Here is a 19,651-nt window from a genome sequence, read left to right as displayed (position 1 = left end):
AACTTGCACCCCTAGTACTTATATTACTGGAATATTCTACGTCTCAGGGTATACTAAAATACACAAGTGTATAATATATACCCAAAGAGAGAGCAGGGAAGAAGAGTAAACACTACTGTCTGAACCAAGAGTAAATTAAAATTAGTACTAAAAGCTTACAGATGGATAAATTGGTGTACTTAAACCCTGAACAGTATTGAAATACAACTAGACCATGCAGCTCTGTGATTAAGAACTGGAATAGGATAAGGGTGTGGATGCATACATTGAAGTTGCCACATGAGAAGATGGATCATATCACACTTGCCGTAAAATGGAGATACATCTAATTCTTTGTATTCAAGGACTTCTAGTGGTGTCTGAGGGAGGTACTAATATCTCTAGCAAACACTATGTACTATTTCCCATTTTTGCCAAGGCTGCAATCTGCACTGTACAGCCTGTAGCATCACTAAAATCAAACAAGAGTAAAAAAAACACAAAAAACAACAGCTGAATCGGCAGGGTGGCTTTGAGCAGGGCTTTGCCAGCAACTCACATGCTGCTATACAAATTATTTATAACAAGTACAAGATACAGTTGCTACTGCAAACTTAAGAAACTTGGAAATTGGGAGAAGTCTAAATAATTCAACAAGCAAAGAAGGAAGGGAAGAAAAAGCCAGATGTCATTTATACTGGTTTATTTCCTCTTCTTCCTCTTCTTCTTCTTCTTCTTCTTTTTCTTCTTCTTCCTTCTTCGTTCTTAAATGACTACTTCTGAATCAAAGCCAACATGAATGTTTTGAATAGCCACATGGCTTCTTGTGTTGCACAAGGCAATGTACTAACTTTGTGATTAATCCCTTGAACAGGTGCAGGAGACATGAGTGAAACATGCTTATCTCCAATCTAATGCTGACAATATGTTTTAGGAAACCATGGGCAGTAGAGTAAAGCCTTATTGCTACTCAATGTATTTTTCTCCTTGTTTCAGTTCCATGAAAGAGTAAACAACATTGTAAGAGCAATTGACAATGCGTTATTCAAAATGTGTGTCTGGCAAACCTTGCATATCAGTTATAAGCAGTGCTTTTTTTCTAAAAAATGTTTAGGGGTGCTCTCATTTTCCTACTCATATTGAAATAGTGCCCCTCAATGAGGCCAAACTTAGATTCACAAAATGTTTAGGGGTATGCGTACCCCTGCCCCCCCCCCCAGAAAAAAAGCACTTCAGATCTAAAGGCAAGGGAGGTATAATCCAATTATTTACTTAGAAAATGTATAGCCCACATTTTGGTATAACAGTTCTCAAGGCAGAGAACAAGAAGAAAGCTTAAAAGCATCAGAAAATATATAGAGGAGAGCAATTAGACATCAACCATGAAAAGCTTGTCTTCAAAGCCTAGCAATATGACAAACCTTAATGTGCAATTGCTTCCATAATTTGTTCAACACCCACAAAAAAACCCTCATCACACTAATGTGACAGAAAATCAACCAGTCAAAAAACTTACAGGAAATCATTCCCTCAAGTGGACCTGGTTCATAAAGGGAAGCACTAGCACTTTGAATTTACCGGTTGCTTGGTGCAAGCTAGTAGTCGCTGGAGCTCACAGAGGATCCATGTTTTATGCTCTATGTGACTAACACCACAATACATTAACATGGCTGCCCCATTCAGCCCCTGTTGCAACTTCCAAACAACTTTTTTTCTTTCTTTTTTAAATTTGCACATGGATTGTGTTACAGTGGCCTAGTCAGGAGTATATCAAAATATGCACCACATGGAGCAAATTCTTCCAGGAAAAATCATTGTCAAATAAGTCACGGCTGATAAAAGTGATTCAATACAACATCCTAAAAATCATTCCAAATGTGATGCCCAGTGGAATGCTAGTTTCACATTTACTTACGCTGAGCATCCAGATATTAACTGCAATAAATACAAGACATTGCTTATAAAACAGCATAGTAAATTGTTATTGTTCACTGATTGGGTTGCCATATTAACTTGTAAAATTGTCTGGAGAGAGCTAGAACCATTTGGTTGTTATTATGTACCTTCCTGGGTTTTTTGTTAGAACTACAACTTGAGCTTCAATTTATTTATTCAATTTATTTTTGAGACATATAGATTGCTTTGCAAACCAAGTGCTTCCCAACGGAATTTATCAAAACATACACAACAAATCGTCAGTGTACTCCTTGCCTACTATGGAAAGACTTGGTTACCGATGATTCAAATTTTAAAAGGGATTGTTTAAAAATGATTTAAAATGTGTATGTTTAAAATGTTACATTAACAACAACAACAACAACAATAGATGTATATGACAACCTTATGTGGCATTTAATTGGCTGTATATATATCTGTTCAGGTGTTGCTCCTGGGCAACCTTTGATGTGTGCATGTCACATGCACTGGAGGATAGCGGGGTAGAGACAGAGACAAAAATGGGTGGCACTAAAGGAAAAGGAAGGCAGGCCAATGAATGTCATTCTTGCCTTTGTACTGTAAGCTACATTCCAGCCATGTAAAGTAAGGTTTCAATACAAACCTTTTCACCCACCAAGCAAGAGGAGTTGTCACAGTCCAAGGGCACATTCCAGGGGATATAGCCTGGGGAAAGAGGTTGTGGCCTGGGGATATTGTGTGGCTTATTGTGAGACCCCAACACTGAGATTCAGAGAGCTGCATTGTTCCCAGGGGCTGATATAGCTCACCCCTGGTTTAAGTGATGACAAAGAGCATCAGAATTTGAAGCGTTTGGTAACTACCAGATTCTACTAGTGAGTCCTCCTTCCTTTTTTGTATAGGTTCTGTATACTTTCAGTCTCACTTTAACCACATTAGCCCTGTTTGTAAGCATTCTTTAGCCTTCTCCTCTCATATAAGCAGCAACTCTCAGAATTCTTCCCTTGTGCACTTCAGTTGCTACTTCATTTTCCAAAATGCAAGCAAGCAAGCACAGACTGCCAGGCTGCCCAAAGGGGTAGCTCTTCCAGAACCTCTGCTGCTCTCTATACTTGCAAAGAAAGGGTTAACAAGAGCCCTTTGTTTGTGGCAAAGGGAAAATCCAACATAGCTGATGCTCCACTGATCAATTCAAAATATGCCTCCTGTTCAGAATTGGTTGCCATACAGTATGGGTGCACCAAGCACCTGTGATGCATTATTTGATCAGCTGCATGTAGATGTTCTGCTATAAAAGGCTGTTAAAAATTAGGATCCTTTTAACTTTGCAAGGTTTCCCCTTATGCACTGATAAATCCCTTCTATGAGCAAATATTTTATGGATGATTTCCCATATTTCGAAGGTTTTCTCGCTTCTCTCTGTCTCTCTCTGCAAGCACTCTAGGAACATAAGCACAATAAGTGGTTGTAATGCTATCTTCCCATGAGCCTACCAAATTGTTTATCCTGGCTTTTACTGTAATGTAGCTTTTAAAGCCCACTTCCTACTGAAATGCATGTTAGGCAAGGCTGTCATTTATGGTCAATCCGTTCATTCTAGATTTAAACAGAATTTTTTAGCATCTTCCTGTGCAAGTACAGGCTACATCTGCTAAAATCTTATGTGTTGCGTGCTTTTAATATACTATATTTGACATAATATTGTTCTGTATCTAACATAAGAAGAGCAGGAACAGTCAAGGCAGTTTTAATCTCTTGGATTTTACATCCTGGGGAGGGTTTCTTAGTTTCTTAGAACATTCATGTATAACTTTAAGGTTTAAGCTTCAAAACTTTCTTTAATTACAATAACTGTGATATATATTAAATTTATTGAATTAACCATAATTTCTGTCAGGGGTTTTGAATAACAAGTGTGTTTGAGCCAAACTAATTAGACTGTACTTAAGTCACACTGAAATCAGTGTGAAATTTTAGCCATAGCTTAAGTTCCTTCGATTTCAATGGGAATTAAATGCAACTAACTTAGTTTCAGGAAACATTGTATTGTGGTACTAATTTTTTTTTACCATTTTGCCCATCAAGATGATTACATACATGCAGATATCTTCTCAATATATAACAAGGATTTTCAACCCATAAATAAAACAAGAAAAGAATGGCTCTTCACAAATATGCAAATCTTACCTTTAGCCGATCCAAGTTTCAGTGAAGATATACTAAAGATGGGAGTGAGAGAGAACAAGTTTTGCCATAACCAAGTTCCAATAGAGCCTTCCTTAAACAAGCATTTGCATTCTGAATTTTCAAAGCGTGTTGAAAATGAGATAAAATAAAGCTTTGTGCTTCTAGTCTTGAAAGAATAAGGAACAAGAGAATTGTTGGTCCTTGAGGGAAATAGACTATCACTGCACAGTGACTATTTAGGGTTTCATGCCTTTAGGACAAATGCTTGGACTCTGTTTTCCTGTTTGTGTCAAGACTTAAAACCTTTCATGCACTTCCCAAGAAAAGAAATGAAAGCTCAATCAGCCGCTAGTAGCCCTGGAGATTCATAAGAGCCCCTGTTGTGAGAGTGAAACTAAGAGACAAAAAATGATTTGTTTCTTTTCCACTAGAAGGCTATAAGTCATTTGCCATTAACTTAAAAAAAGGAAAGGAAAAAAGAGAAGAGAGGAATGAAAAAGGTTCTTTGTATTGACACTGCCCTGTCCAGACTGCTAGTACACAATGCAATATATAAAAAAATGAAAATGCACAAAACATTTAGAAAGATCTTTTAAGAAAAACAAATATTTATCATTATGGTTTGGGAAAGTCTGCTATGTAACAAGGTGGATCTTTTAACATTTGCAAAAGTGTTGGAACAAGATTTGTTTCACACAATAACCATAGAGCATTAGAACACCACTGTAGCTAAAGGGATCAGGGATCCATATTCCATCATTGGCAGTTATAATATGTGTAAATTAATACAGGGTTTTGGGAGAGTACAGAACTCTATGTGTTATATGCATCTTCCAGCATTTTGATTTTTGGAAACACCCTCAAAAAATGCATGAACTTTCTGAAAAGATCATCAAGTAGTGTGACTCTAGCACATCTTGAGAAATCATGTTACATTAGCCGTATTTTTAACACTAAAACATGACATAGATGTATGAACAACAACAAATGTCTAAATAAGACATCTCAAAGGGAATTTTGTAAAGTTAAAGAAAAAGCCCAACCATTTTGATGGTCTCCTTCGAAATTTACTTTTTGAAATGGCAACCCTAGTGTTGACCATTGTATGTAACTAAATTATGTATCCAGAGAACATAGAGAAATAGAAGAATGCCAAGAGAATGGTCTGAAGGCACATGACACTCCAATTATCCAAATCTTGTTGATGTCTACCAGCAAATTGTCACAGAACTCAGGCCTATTTGATAACTTCTACAATTAATAACTACACACAATCAACACATCTTATTGTAATAGAAGGGGTACTGCAAAGATATTTGGTGCTTTCTGAAATGCTCTATGGTGTTGAAATCAGGTGCTCTGATGTGAACTCTACTGATGTTTTGGAAACTGTGTAGATGATGATGATGATGATGATGATGATTATTATTATTAGCTATGCTCTCTACCATCAGGAATATCAACAGCTCTTCTTTGTACAGAATCTGGGTGGCCAACAATTAAGGCAAGAGTAAACTGCGCTCAGTTAAAATATTTCGAAAATTGCTACTTTGGTACTATACCATTGAGTGCTGTGTTATATAGAATTGAAAGATAAGCAGCTCTGGAAAGCAGTTTGTTAAGAACTGTAAGACTATTATTAATTTCCAGAACTGAGCTCTGCTTTGATCTTGAATAAGTGTCAAGTAAGGGATTGGCTCTTCTGGATAGAATTCAGAAAAGGGACGCCAATTTTCCTCCTTGGTACTCACTCTTAAGAAGAGAGCATTGCAGAGCTAGTTATCTGGCCAACCTCTCACAAATTTCCTTTAGAAATGCAGTTATTGAGCTGTGCTTCCAAGTGATGCTCACTTCAGTCTTGGATGGCTCTACAACAAAGTCCCATATGCAGACAGACTTTGTATTTGTCATCAACCTCAGATGGAAGACATCACTCATTTTCTGTTAGAGACCCAGAGATCACTTTCTGAAATCTTTGTTCACACAAAGAAGTAGGCACACCCTGGCAAAAATGGTTCAGGTTCTTTTGAGTGACAATAATAATAGTAGCCCTCTATGCACTGGCTGCAAAAATAACAATAAGGGGAGTTAAATAAAATTGTAATAAATTGTTGAGATGATTTGGAGTTTTAATCCAAAATCAAGCCAGATTTGAGTCTGCTGGTGTCTCTAGTAACTTTTCTTTCGTACATCATGGATGCTGGCAGATTTGATTTTTAAAAGGCTAATAAATATTGAATTGGAACTGTCAGAGATGCAGAAGGGAAACTGTATTTTAATACTCAGGACCTTGGCAAAGTCATCATTGATTTTTATATTATGGATGTGTGTTCTGTATTATTTTATTAATACTATTGCCTAATAAAGGTTTGTCCTGGTCTTTGGCTACAACAATAAACTTATTAACTCCCCTGCCTGAGGGTCCCAGTCCTGCCACTCACCACCTTGCCCAGGGCAGGGCCTGATGGGCTCCTTAAAGGACTGCTGCCACTGCGGCTGCTGGGCAGAGAGGGCTCCGTTTTGTTTTGTTTTTGTTTAAATTCCTGTTATTTTTTTACCTATGTCATTTTAAACTGTGATATTAATGCCATATTCTTAGTTTTAGATTTTGATTTATGTGGAAATTGTTTCCCATTTGGCTGTGTATTTTTTTGATGTGGTTTATTTAATGTTTATGACTTTTGTAATTATGTAAATCTTGTCATGCTGTAAGCCGCCTTGAGCATTGTTTTTGTAACTGTGGAAAGGTGGCATACAAATAAAAAATGACAATGATGGTGATGAACTCAAACTACAGTCAATTTCTTTTTTAAAAGTACCTGCATGAAATGCATACAATAAATAAAACCCACCATTTCAGGTCCAGTCTGGAGCATTCCACCACAGGCTTCCAACAAGCTCTTTAACTCAACCTGTGATTACTGGGAAATGTTAACATTATACCTCCTCCACAGAGTGGTGCAATTATGTGAAAGTGCATTTTCTCTTCAACCACTTGGAATATTCTGCTTAACATCACAAAACTACTGCATGTTGGTCCACACAATTATCATCCAAAGAAGCATTTTATCTGTTTGTAGGAAAGTTGGAAAATGATAACCTAATGCTTCCTCAGCTTTTGCAAGAAAATGTTGCTGAGAAGAGCTTTGAGGAATTGCACAAAAGAGGTGGATCAAAGTGGGGAAATTTTACAGAAGTGATAAGCTAATCGTGTTTCAGATGGGATTGCTGGCAAACACACTTGCCCAACTTCACTGACAGTATTAAATCAGTCATCATAATGGTAGACAAAGTTTTCCAAACACTGCATAGCCCTGATTATTACAACAATGGAACAGGCTGCCTTAAGGAGGCATGGGCAGAGAGGGAAATTATTTCCAAAGCACATTTGTAAGGTAGGCTACTGAAGTCAAACATTCCTTTCATTCAGTTTAGTGGGATGGGGTGAGATTGAAGTGTCAGAGCCAAATTCCATGGGGCAATAGTCATATTCATAGACTGGCCATTCCCTTTCTTTCCATAAAGGTGTGGCGAAGTAACAAAGAAGGAAAATTGCTGATTACCACATCAGGCCTTGTGGAGTTGCTTTTGGGCTATAACAGCAGTTTCTCCCCCATGTCACTCTTGCACCATGGAGGTGTAAGTGGTGTGGCCTGAAGTATCTGAAGGCTAGTGTGGGCATGATGAGACTGGAATTTGGGGTTCATATTATTGACTTCTATAAGGTCCACACAGCTTTTTTCCAAGGACCTGAAAAGTGGAAACAGAGCTTAGAATGCATTGTGCCCCAGCAGGTGCTGCTTCTTATCTTCCAAAGCCCTTGGTCGCAGTGAAGTGACAGTCATTTTACAATGTTGTATACGAATGCCATTTCAGGATTCTTGCAAGTTATCTAATTTTCTCTTATTACTGAGCCAGTTGTACTAGTCAGAAAACAAATATGATTCTATTGTGGAGGTGCAGGGGTAATGGTTCCCTGGTACAGCTGGAACCCAAGTGTGTATGTAGAAGGCAGAAAAGTATTTGTGGTAATAGACTGTTAGGAGATCAGCTGTGGGGAGAAGGGGCACTGAAAGCACTATGCAGTCCTTTTGCTCTTAAAATGGGCCCCAAACTGCAGTTTTATGCATCCATGGGGCAAAGCCTGATTTTTACAGAGGAATTTGCTGCTGTCATGCAAAGTTAGGGTCACAGTATGGCATAAACTTAGAATTTTCACCAGCATGGTCCAACCTTTCATACCAAGTGGGCTGCAAGAGTACTTGGACACAGAACCGAACACTGCCTTGTCACATGTGGCGGGGGAGGGGGGGAGCGGGCCCAAAATTTGACACACACAATGACATTCCATCACTCTCAGAGGAAATTGTACAGGGGGGGTAATGTCTGGCTCTGGTTTTTATTTGGGGGGAGCCATGTTTTCCCCACACAGTTTCCTGTGAAAGAATGTAACTTACTCAGTGTCACCCAGGGAACTTTATAGTGAAAAGGGACTGGAACCCAATTCTCCCTCACCCTGATCTAAGCATTCCAACCACAGTGACTCCAAGGCCCAGTAGTTGATAAGGTGTACCTCAAAGACTGCATTCAGGATGTACATGAAACATGTTAAAGCCCAAGGTATATGTTTCAAACAGCAAGAGAAGGAAAAATTGTATCCATAGCTGGCACTCTTGCTCAAACTATCTGTAACAATCTCTAGTGGCTAGATTAGAGATCCCCCAGTGCCTAAGAAATTGTACTACAGTGGTACCTCTAGATACGAACGGGATCCGTTCCGGAGCCCTGTTCGCATCTAGAGGTAAACGTAACTAGCGATGGTGCATCTGTGCATGCATGCGTCGCTTTTTGCCGCTTCTGCACATGCGTGTGATGTCATTTTGAGCGTCTGTGCATGCGCAAGCGGCAAAACCTGGAAGTAACATGCTCCATTATTTCCGGGTTTTGCCGAGGAGCGCAACTCGAACGCGCTCAACTCAAAGCATATTTAACCCGAGGTATGACTGTATTTTATTCTTCGTTAAAGAGAACTTTCATACAAATGAAAATTGATAAGGTAATGCCTGTGGAAATTCTGTGTTCTGCATCACAGGGAGCGGTGGAAGCCAACAAGTCTGGATTTCCTCACCAGCATATGTCCACACTGATTATTTTCCATCTATTAGTGCTTGGACATCAGAACTAGACCAAGGTCTGTTTCCTTTTACATGGAGCCAAGAAGTTCCTGCACCCTCCTGTTCAAGTCAGTGTCTACGCAGAGCTATGGCACTATCTTGTTTGCCAGACCAAACTTGTGGATTAGTTAAAGTGATGCCTCAGGGCTTAAATTTTAAATCTGGAGTTTAAATTTTGTGCATTGCAGTTGTAAAGCCTGAAGGCTACCAGCATATAAACCACAGTGGGCAAGTTATAGCTATATATGGGAAGGGTCAATGCTGGGAGACGAAGCAACACTAGTTAAAGGCACTCCTTAGAACCAAGGTCACCTGGGCCTCAGGTGACAGAGAAGGATCTAGGAGCACCCCCAGACTAAGGACCTGATCCTCCAGAGGGAGTGCGATCCCCTCCAGATCAGGCAGTTGACCAGTTTCCTGGACCTGCGAACCATTTACTCACCGGGCTTATATCTTTCTGAGATTCCATTTGAGTTTATTGGCCCACATGCAGCCTATTACTGTGCCCAGGCACAGGTTCTGTGTCTAGGCATCTCTATCATTGGCTATTTATCAAATCACATTTATAATGGGATTCACTTTGTCAAATCTTCCAAGGACTGTGATGCTGTTGCTTCCTTTATATTTATTCAATTGCTTTCTGTATTGGGACATGTTTCCTTCAGGCATTTCTTGCTGAAACACAGCCATAACTCTGAATGGAACTATCCTGGCTTTACCTAAACAAAAACTGCTTAAATCTACCTAGATGAAAAACTTTTAGTTATTTAATTAGTTATTTAAAATTTTAATTAAAAGAAAGGGTGTTTTTTTTAAAAAACACCTTGGCTTTCAAATAAGTTTGTACCCTGTTACCATAGGATCTATGCTTTAGCTCATACAAATACATAAAAGACATCCTTGCCCATGGAACTAGCATAAAACAACACTATTCCCATCTTAAACAGCCTGAATTTATAAATTGAATTATTATTTCCATCGCTATCATCCAATCAAAATCAAGATCATACAATAGAAAGAAGTTACACAGATAAATAGATAGAGGACAAAAATAGAGCTTTTATATCCAATCTTTTATCACTTTAATATGTCACAAATGTATCCACAAGAAATAGTACTGCATATATAATGAGAAACAAAAGAAACAATACTACATTTGTAAAGATAAAAATGAAAATGAAACGAAAGTTGTGTTACAAATACTCATAGAATATATTCAAAGTGTAACCATCTCTTCCAAGTACCTAGGCAGGCTTTTATTTGATGCAGAAACATTGTTAAGTTCCACACAACAGCTCCTCTGTTACCTGTCTTTACCTTTGATTCAACAAAAGTGAAGAGTACTTCTGTCACTACACAGCACACCTGACTACAGAATGATAAGAAGGGATCAAACAAAATCCACACGAGCTTCTGCATCTGCCTTTGCCATCTTTAAAATACTTGGTATTGGTAAATACATTTTTGTTTTTATTTCTGTTGAATTTATAGCCGCCTCATGCTTCACTTCATTATAATTGGTTTCAACTGCATTACAGATGCAGAGGAATTCAGATATGGAGTACTGTGAGAAATACACTCAGAAGTTTCTTTTTTAAAATAAATAAATAAAATAAAATCCCTTTATATTAGTCAACGGTTCCAGTGATGTAATCAGAAAAAGGAAGGAAGATCTGTGTTGCTTCATTGTTTTATTTGCAGTTTTGCATCCAAGGTTAACATGTGATAAAATTCTCATTTTATCTCAACTCAAAAAGTTTTTGAGTTGGTTCCAAATTTTTTTAAAAAATAAAACATGTAACAAAAGGTGAGGGAAAATAGCCTTTGGAATGAATAACTGTTTGTAATATGTTCCTGTAAACAACACTATGGTTATTTCTGTTACTAGGTAGTAGGTATATGTGAGTGGTTTATAATAAAATGTGAACAACACAAGAGACCTATGCCAATGATTAAATATGGGAATGATCATCTGGAACAGGAAGCATGAGATGGTGTCTACTGGTCCTGAACTTCCACACATTGGTGGGCTCTTCTGTAAAGTCATTGAGTGCAAACTGTATGTGCAGCAGTTTTCTCACACAATTTGTGTCGTGCAGTTTTGTGAGTACAGATTATAAGGATTCTGCACATATGACTTGTATGCCTTCTGCCATATTGTTAACCAGTTCATTTGGCTGGGATCACATGATACAAATCAGAATTGTTTACACTGGTTGCCTTTACACACCCAGGAAGAGTTCAAGGTGTTTGCACTGGTCTATCAGACCTTGGCTAGGACCCTAATCACTGAAATAGTGTTTTTCCCTGTTCCTGCTCATGTCATATTTAAAGGATTCCACCACTGGGAGATAGACATTATGCAATGATGATAGAAAGGCTGTTCTCTGTGGCAGTGACCACCTGTGGAATGCCCTCCATTTGGGAGCATGTTTGGCACCTACCCTTTTAGCATTCTGATGCCAAATAAAGATTCGTCTGTTTGCACAAGGCATTTGTATGATATTTTTAATGCACAGCAAGTAACCCACTCTGCAGTGTTTTAGTATTTCTAATGTTATATTTTCAGCTGTTCTTCTTGTCAAGTTGCTTTAGTTGATTATTTTCAGGGCTTTTTTTCCCAGCCAGAATTCGCCAGAACTCAGTTTCAGTACCTCTCAGGTAGGCACCATTTCCATTATAAGAGAACAAGGGAGGCAGGTGTTCATTGTGGGTTCCAGCACCTCATTTTCTATAAAAATAACACTGATTATTGTTACTGAATATATGACATCCACATACTGTAAATTGGTTATGGTACCTTGCCCTGGGATCTATTTATGATGGGTGGAAGTCTAAAATGCATATAATAAATAAATAAATATTTTTAATGATGAAGATGCTTAATTTGAGGACTGAATAAGCAGGATTCACCAATAACAAGACTGCAGAGCCAGAGGCCTTCTAAACGAGTCTGAAGAAAAAATAATAATGTGAGCAACTGTCAGTTTTCCCATAGCAGTTATTTAAAATGATAGACATTTAGGGACATTACTGTAGCAGGGTTCACTGGGATGAGCAACTCTGGCTTAGCTGGCTCAGCTATTATTAAGTTCCCAACCCCAGCTCCACAGAAGATAGGCCAGCAAAACTTGCTTATCCCACTCAGCCAGCTGAGCCAAAGCTGGCTGAAATGTGGCCAGTGTAAGTCCTCAAAAAGGCGTGAGCTGGGGGTGGAAGCAGAGAGGGAGGACTTAGGCTGGATCCTAAAACTGTTCAGTTTGGCCACGTGACTTGCACCCCAGCATAAAACACTGTTTTAAAGCCTTAGGCAGAACAGCAGAACCCTGCTGCTGACAGGGTTTGGATTGAGTGCAACTCTATGCAGGCTTAATTTGCTTTATCTCAGCTTCTTGTGGATAGGTTTCTAAAACTTAAAAATCTCCACCAATCCGAGTCCAATGGAAGCCATAATGTCAGTTCCAACAGAATTTTGTTTGTGGAATCAGATAAAAAAGAAACAAATGCAAGTAATTAAGACCAATGCACTTTCAAAGTCAGATATGTTATTTTGGGTATGATAAAACAGAAATTCCAACCTGATGATAAAAACTCATTTAAGATCATCACAGAGTCTGTAATGTAATCTAGCTCTCCATTTACTGATGCAGCCAGGAATGTACTTTGTCAGCCTACGCAGGCTTAGCTGCAGTTGGCAGGGCTAGTCTAAGATTCAAGCTGTTATTAGCAACACAAAATTCCTGAAATAATTTCAGTGGGCATTGCCCATGCCATGCAACTGCTAAGTAATGACTTTTTATTTCAAAACAGTTATGATGTGGAGGTTATATTTTCGCCCCTGCAGATGTGCTTCCTGGTGCTTAGGTGGGAAATAGAAGTGAATGAACTAGAATGTCATGCAGTTTTCTATTTACATGTGCTATTAAAGTGATTTAAAACTTGTTAGTTGATTTATACAAAACTTTTGACATAGCAGAATGGGGGCTACTGTGTCAGATTTCAATTAAAACATATGTATAATTGGCTCACCAGAAATCAGTCCTTTCTGACTCATCCCACTCCGTGCTGTGTGAACCCATTTTTAGTTACACCCTGAACAGCTTCTGCTCAGCTTTCTAAGCACCACATACAATATATGTCCCCCCGCACACGTATGAATAAATGGTATAGCATAGCATAATGTAGATATTTCTCAGGCTTGATGATGCCTCATTATGTAATTTTAGAACAAGCATGTCCAGGCTTCGACTTTAATATCTCACTTGAAAAGTGAGAGCATGAAGACAGTAGCACCCACCTCTGCTCCATTTACCTGGGGTGTTCAGAAGCATCCTATCTCTAGACCAGGAAGTTCCATTCATCATGGCTAATATTTCATAAGTCTCTTCTCTGTGAATTGGGCTAACCCCTTTTATGAAACCATCTAAAACCTTCTCCATATGAACATGTGCATGAAATTCAGCTGCTAGCTTCTCCCCTGACCCTTACACGGTTACCAGAACATGTGACTACAGCACAGATATGGAACTGTCTAAACTATTTTCAGACATTCTGATGGATGTGTGGATGTCACAGGTGGGGTAAGTGGCTACAATGCTATCCCACCATGTGTTCAGATTACACAACTCATTTAATGAGCAGCACTTGTGAATGGCAATCACCACTATTTCAACTCTTCTTTGAGACGTGTGTGTTTGATGAACTCCTTCTATGTTTGGGGGAAAAAACCCTTCAGGAAGAACAGGTAATTGGAAAATTAACCTGGTGCTAAGAGAACTTCCCTCTGAAGTCCTTGCTCTATTTCTCAGGAACTAGCATGTCTACCAAATTAATGGCAGAAGAGCATGGGTAACTTCGGTCTACACAGTGGGGCATACCAAGTAAGGTTCTAGGAAGAGGAAACATAGCTGAGACTTTAGGACTTGTTCCAGAAAAGAGGTTTATTAAAAGATAATTCAACAAATATCGTCTTAATTGTGATATATTCATGCAGTACAAGCTCCTGAAGAATAGGAGAGAGGGAGAATGGAGGAATGGCAGCATGACATAGATGGCTGCATCTAGACAGAGAGTCAGGGCAGAATGAGAGGGAAAAGGACTGTAGTTCCTAGTCCAATCTGAAATCTCTAGGGAGGACTGAGAGAGACTCGACTCTGGAATCCTGGAGTGTCTTTAGCAGTCTGTGTAGACAGTACAGAACTAGATGGACTCAGCCTAAGGGAGCTTCCTATGTTCCAAAGAAGGGTAAATGAGGGCAAATGAAAGATCGGCAAATAGGAAATCTGCCAATAGAGTGAATGGGAGGAAAATTTTACCTGTAGTTTTCTGAGACAACTGGAAGAGGGGGGCATCCTTAGCAGTAGATTAGTTTCAAAGCTTCAACCCCCATTTTAAGACCTTTCATGTCATTGAGCATTCACCTGTTTCCATAGTGAGTGGCATGAGTGAAGGGTAGGGGCGGGAGCAATATAGATCCTCATTAGGGATAATACCAGGGTTATGGGATGAGGAGGGCAAAGTAATGCATGAACAGGCACTTCATGTTGCATTTCAATAACAACTTTGTTCTGGCAGCTTCATGCTATAGTCCCCATTCCCCCCCTCCCCCCACCACACACAGAAAACAATGACTGGTTAGAAGAGTCTAGACTCAGAAAATGTTATAACTGATAATTAATTTCATATTTGTTTGTGGCCGTGCTCATTTTATACTTCAGGCTAGTTTGACATTACTGCTTCATCACTGCCAGGCATTTTAACTATCACTAGCTTCACGAAGTCCTGTATTTAAAATTATATGTGTAATGTAACAATGAATGCCAAAACTGCATTAGAAATAAAAAGCTGTATTTGATGAAACACAGATAGGGCACACAGCTGCGGAATAAACCTGGCCTTTTCTCTTTCTTTCTTTCTTTCTTTCTTTCTTTCTTTCTTTCATGACTTAAAATAGAGATCCTTTCTTGTGCCACCATTTAAATCAATGGGTTCTAACAAGATCTGTTACTAACACCAAGAAGAAACATATACATTACTCCATTTTGTATCAGTTGCAGCAACTTGTTAGGTTTCTTTCAGCAGAAAATGTTAAGAGTTCCACATGCAATACATTATTTTTTCTTTTATAAATGCTGGAGATTCAAACATGTTTTACATATATGCCATATATTCTGTGAATCAGCAGGAAGACAGATGGAAGCTAAAAGTTTTACAGGTTTCCTGTATGAATGTATGTGTGTACAGTGCAGATGCCCTGACTTAATAGAAATATTTAATGTTAAATTTGAAAGTCTTCAGATATACAGTCGTACCTTGGAAGTCAAACGGAATCTGTTCCAGAAGTCCATTCAACTTCCAAAATGTTCAAAAACCAAATCACAGCTTCTGATTGGCTGGAGGAAGCTCCTGCAGCCAATCAGAAGCCACGGAAGCTCCATCGGACATTCGGGTTCCAAAAGAATGTTCACAAACCGGAACAATCACTTCCAAGTTTGTGGCGTTCGGGAGTCAAAACATCCGAGTTCCAGGGTGTTCGGGGTCCATGTTATGACTGTGTTCTGTTCAGCTAGTAATTGTAAGTGAAACGGAACATGAAGGAGCCTTTAAGCATCTTTTCCCATCATTGGCTCCTGGCATGCTTGCCTGGTAGTAACTGTAGCTACATGCCAGACATTTTGGTCCAGCTGCCATATTATTTTTTTACAGTGCCCCTAATACAGCATTGTTCAGGGGCATGAAATGTAAATATCAGGCTAGGAAAAATGAAAACACCTAAAAGGACCCCCAAGGCAGGAGTTGGCGATAGGCCCTGATGGAACACTGGAACCCCAGCAGCTGTCCAAGGTGCTGATGCTCACCCTGACACTATGTCTATTTCATGGACAAAACCAACAAATGGAAGCACATATTCAAGAAATAAAACAAATTACAGAAAAGAAAATTCCATTCACACACCTCAGTGCAAACAGACAGCATGAAAATGTTCTAATAAAATATAGTTTAGAACTACTGAACTCCATTTTCAACTGTAAGCATGGTTGCAGTTATTACACAAAGAATGCAGTAGCAACATGGGCAACAGCGTCAAAGCACATATCCAGGAAATTAAAAAAAAATACACATGAGCAAAGCAAAGTAGGAGGTATTGTCCAAGAATATGCTGAAAAGTATTCAGTGATACTTATACAAAAATAAGCCTAGTGGATTCACTAAGAAACAGAAATTATGCTTAATTTGCACTTAAATGCCATAGCTGGCTTTCCTAAAGGATGTAGCAAATAAAAGCATATACAGAAAATTTTCCTTCAGGTAACTTTATATTTACTAGATTTGATGAGTTTCCTTAAAGAGTTAATTTCCTCTACCTTTTCTCTCTCAAAAAACAATCGATATCTCAGTAATTAAAATTGTATATTATTTCCTCCCCCATACTTGTTTTTGGAGCTCTTCACTAAACAGTAATTCAGTGAAGATTTGGAAAGGTGAACAAAGTAAATGCAGGCAGGGAAGAAAGTAAATTCTTGAAAAGAAAAGCCCCAGCAAAGAAAAGCTGAAAAGTGAAAAGTATAGTCAATTACAATCTAGAGGTCACCATTGCACTATTTCCTGCCTGTTACCCATTAGTCTCACTTTCTGGTTCCTTGAATTGTTACTGCTAATTTCCAGTTATACTTTATATGGCACAGAGAGGAATAAAAGGAGCAGGAGCATATAACATAGAAAAGCTACTATCTAAAACTAATTTATTAAACATTTCAGTTTATTGAACTTCATTCACCATATAATCCACAAATCTCTATGGCAATGCAACAATATACGAGCTGCATTCTTGTTTAGTTTGACTTACTGCTGTGTTATTTGGCTAAATAAAGTTGTGATGTAAATCTATAATGAACTGCTGCACTGATGCTGGTTACCAATGGCAAAATAGAAAAGCTTTAAAGGACTGATCTTGGGCCATGTTCAATGTGTTGTTCTTGTTCATATAAAGCCCTGAGCAACTCAGGACCATATTACCTGAAATACCACCTGCCCAAGTATAGACCTGTAAGATCCCTGAGAAATATCATAGGGTGATGACCCCCAAAATAGCATTTTCTAATATTGTCCCTGTACCATAAAATCTTGTCCCTCTGTCATACAGTTGCTTCAGACAACCTGTAAAGAGATACATTTTTGTCTAGGCTTTCCTTGACCCAGAAGATTGGACCCTGTTCTTTATTTTTATTTTTTTAATTCCCTGAATCCACTACTATTTCTTTTTCTTTTCCAGGCAGCTTTAAGCATCATTTAATCAATGTGCCATAAGTGACATGGCTAAAATGAATGGATGGCAGCTGGCCAAATGTTCAACTGACAAGCTGATCAAAAAGACAGTGCCAGATGTTTTCCATAAGTTCTGCATATGAAAGCACCAGGGAAATCAGCAGGGGCACCATACTAAAGAAATCAGAGAAGCCAACTCTAGTTTCAACCATAACATGAAATTCTATAAAGACTATAAATACTGCATTCCTTAGTGAAGGTCTCAAAGGACATGTTGTAGATGTTTCTAAAGCCTACAGGAAAAAGTGAGTCTACTATTGTCTGCCTATTTATAAGCATTACCTCCTGAATGGTTTAATAATAATTTGTAGAGAGATGTTTAAATGGGTTTTTAAATTCCAGTTAAGAAGCTGTTTAAAATTCCAGTCTGTGAAATAAGTCATATGCTGTTCTTCCCTTATCTCTACCACTACCCCTCAAAAAAGATACAGGCTTTCACATTTTTCCTAGGTTACAGCTTATTTTACATGAGCAACTGAATTAAACCAAGTTCTGTTTTAGAATTTTGATGCACTCTGAAATTTAAGATTTCAACAACAAATACTCAATGTCTATGAAAACTTTGGGATGTTTTAAAAGATGTTATTGAAAGAAGGGTGTTTTTGTGTGTGTATTCCTGTCCCCTGAGAAAGTTTATTGTACCATGAGATAAACATCAAAAATAGTTAAGATTGTTTACACTGCACCTTAACAGAAGGGGTTTGACATCATTTGTATATAAATGCGAACTGCAGGGCCTGCTCAATCAGATCTGCCAGACAATCAGACCAAGATTATAGTGACCATGGAGTGCCGCTATACTTTCTCCAGATCAGTGAGGTAGGCAGGTATAGAAGATTGGTAGCTTATGATGCAGCGGCTTCTAAACCATTTTGAACCAACACATTATGAAGTAATTCAACAATTTGCCTAGGATACATTTTTTTTTAAATGGTGAAAATTTAACAGTTGCTTAGAAGTCCATGGAGCAGTGCCACAAATGTATTGGTACAGTATTGCATGACCTCAGTTAGGGGACTTTATACATTACTGCTTTACCTATCAAAAAAGAGTTGATGAGAACTGAAGCAGAAGCACACATTTGGTACTGCAGGTGCCGATTTCAACTCTGCCACTGGTGTTGATTCTGCTAAGAATAGACATATAGTTGAAAAGTGCAGTAACACTAAACTGATATGTCCGATACCTGAAACACTCAACAGGAACCATTGCAATCGGTATTTTATTTCTAAGATTCTTTGCCTATGAGATATCAACCTGGGTCAGATGCAGTATTCCAACAAACTATAAGAATTAGAGATGGACATGAGCTCCTCTTCTCTCTTTCCTTCCTCCTCTCGGACATTCAGCTATAGAAAAGGCTTCCTGGTTTGTTAAATTACAACTTCCCTGTGATACCCAAAACAGGACACTGTGATTTAAGTGCTTCCTGGTTTGGATTACTAACTTGTGAAGAGTACTTTAAATCACATGTGGTAGTTTCCTCTGCAGCTGGGCATACAAAAGGAGAACGGGAACGCTTGAGCTCATGGTCATTTGCATTCCAACAAACCACGGTTTGTTGGATTGGGAATGGCATGTTTGAACCATGCCACCATGGAGGCTTACTTCACCTTTCGGAAAAGGAAACTCAGCAAGTGTGTAAAACAAAGTAAAAAGGAATGTGCATGTTTGTACATGCCCCTATGTGCTACAGGTGACTTCCAAAATTGGTTGGCATACTGAACTGTTCCTGGAGACTAGTCTTCTGTAAGTAAATAACCTAGTATGAAGATAAATGCATTTGGTATTAACCTCTGCTGAAACACACATGTTTCATTTTCAGTTAGATTAATGAACTCAATTGGAGTAAAAAAGAAACCCTGCCAGTATCTTGCCTTTATGAGAAACAGTAAGAAAATGTAAATAAGTCAGCTATGAATTATGCATTTAATCATTGGTATATGAAATAGCAAATAAAACAATGGAGCTAACATTCTCTAGAGTACACTGAAAAATAAACTTAACTGTGAAGCGATCCAGATACTTTTTTTTCAGTCCTAGAAAGCTTTTAAGAATTTTAAGACATT

At 38.5% G+C, this 19,651-nt stretch overlaps 1 protein-coding gene across 2 annotated transcripts in view; it reads right to left on the bottom strand.

Annotated features, from left to right (window-relative positions):
• ARHGAP28 (Rho GTPase activating protein 28) overlaps nt 1-19,651 on the bottom strand; it is a 55,605-nt gene that overhangs the window by 27,075 nt on the left and 8,879 nt on the right. Inside the window, exon 1 of one of the 2 annotated variants that reach the window (XM_081873865.1) lies at nt 4,084-4,283. The exons of the other annotated variant lie outside the window; for it this stretch is intronic. The gene's annotated coding sequence lies outside the window, so the exon portion shown is untranslated. Of the gene's footprint in view, nt 1-4,083; nt 4,284-19,651 lie in introns of those variants that run through there. 2 annotated transcript variants of the gene reach the window in all.

The sequence above is a fragment of the Podarcis erhardii genome (genome assembly GCF_964252035.2).
Source record: "Podarcis erhardii genome assembly, chromosome: 8".
In the NCBI taxonomy this organism is placed as follows: domain Eukaryota; kingdom Metazoa; phylum Chordata; class Lepidosauria; order Squamata; family Lacertidae; genus Podarcis; species Podarcis erhardii.
Note: the sequence above shows the minus strand (reverse complement) of the source record. Positions and strands in the feature narration are given on the sequence as shown.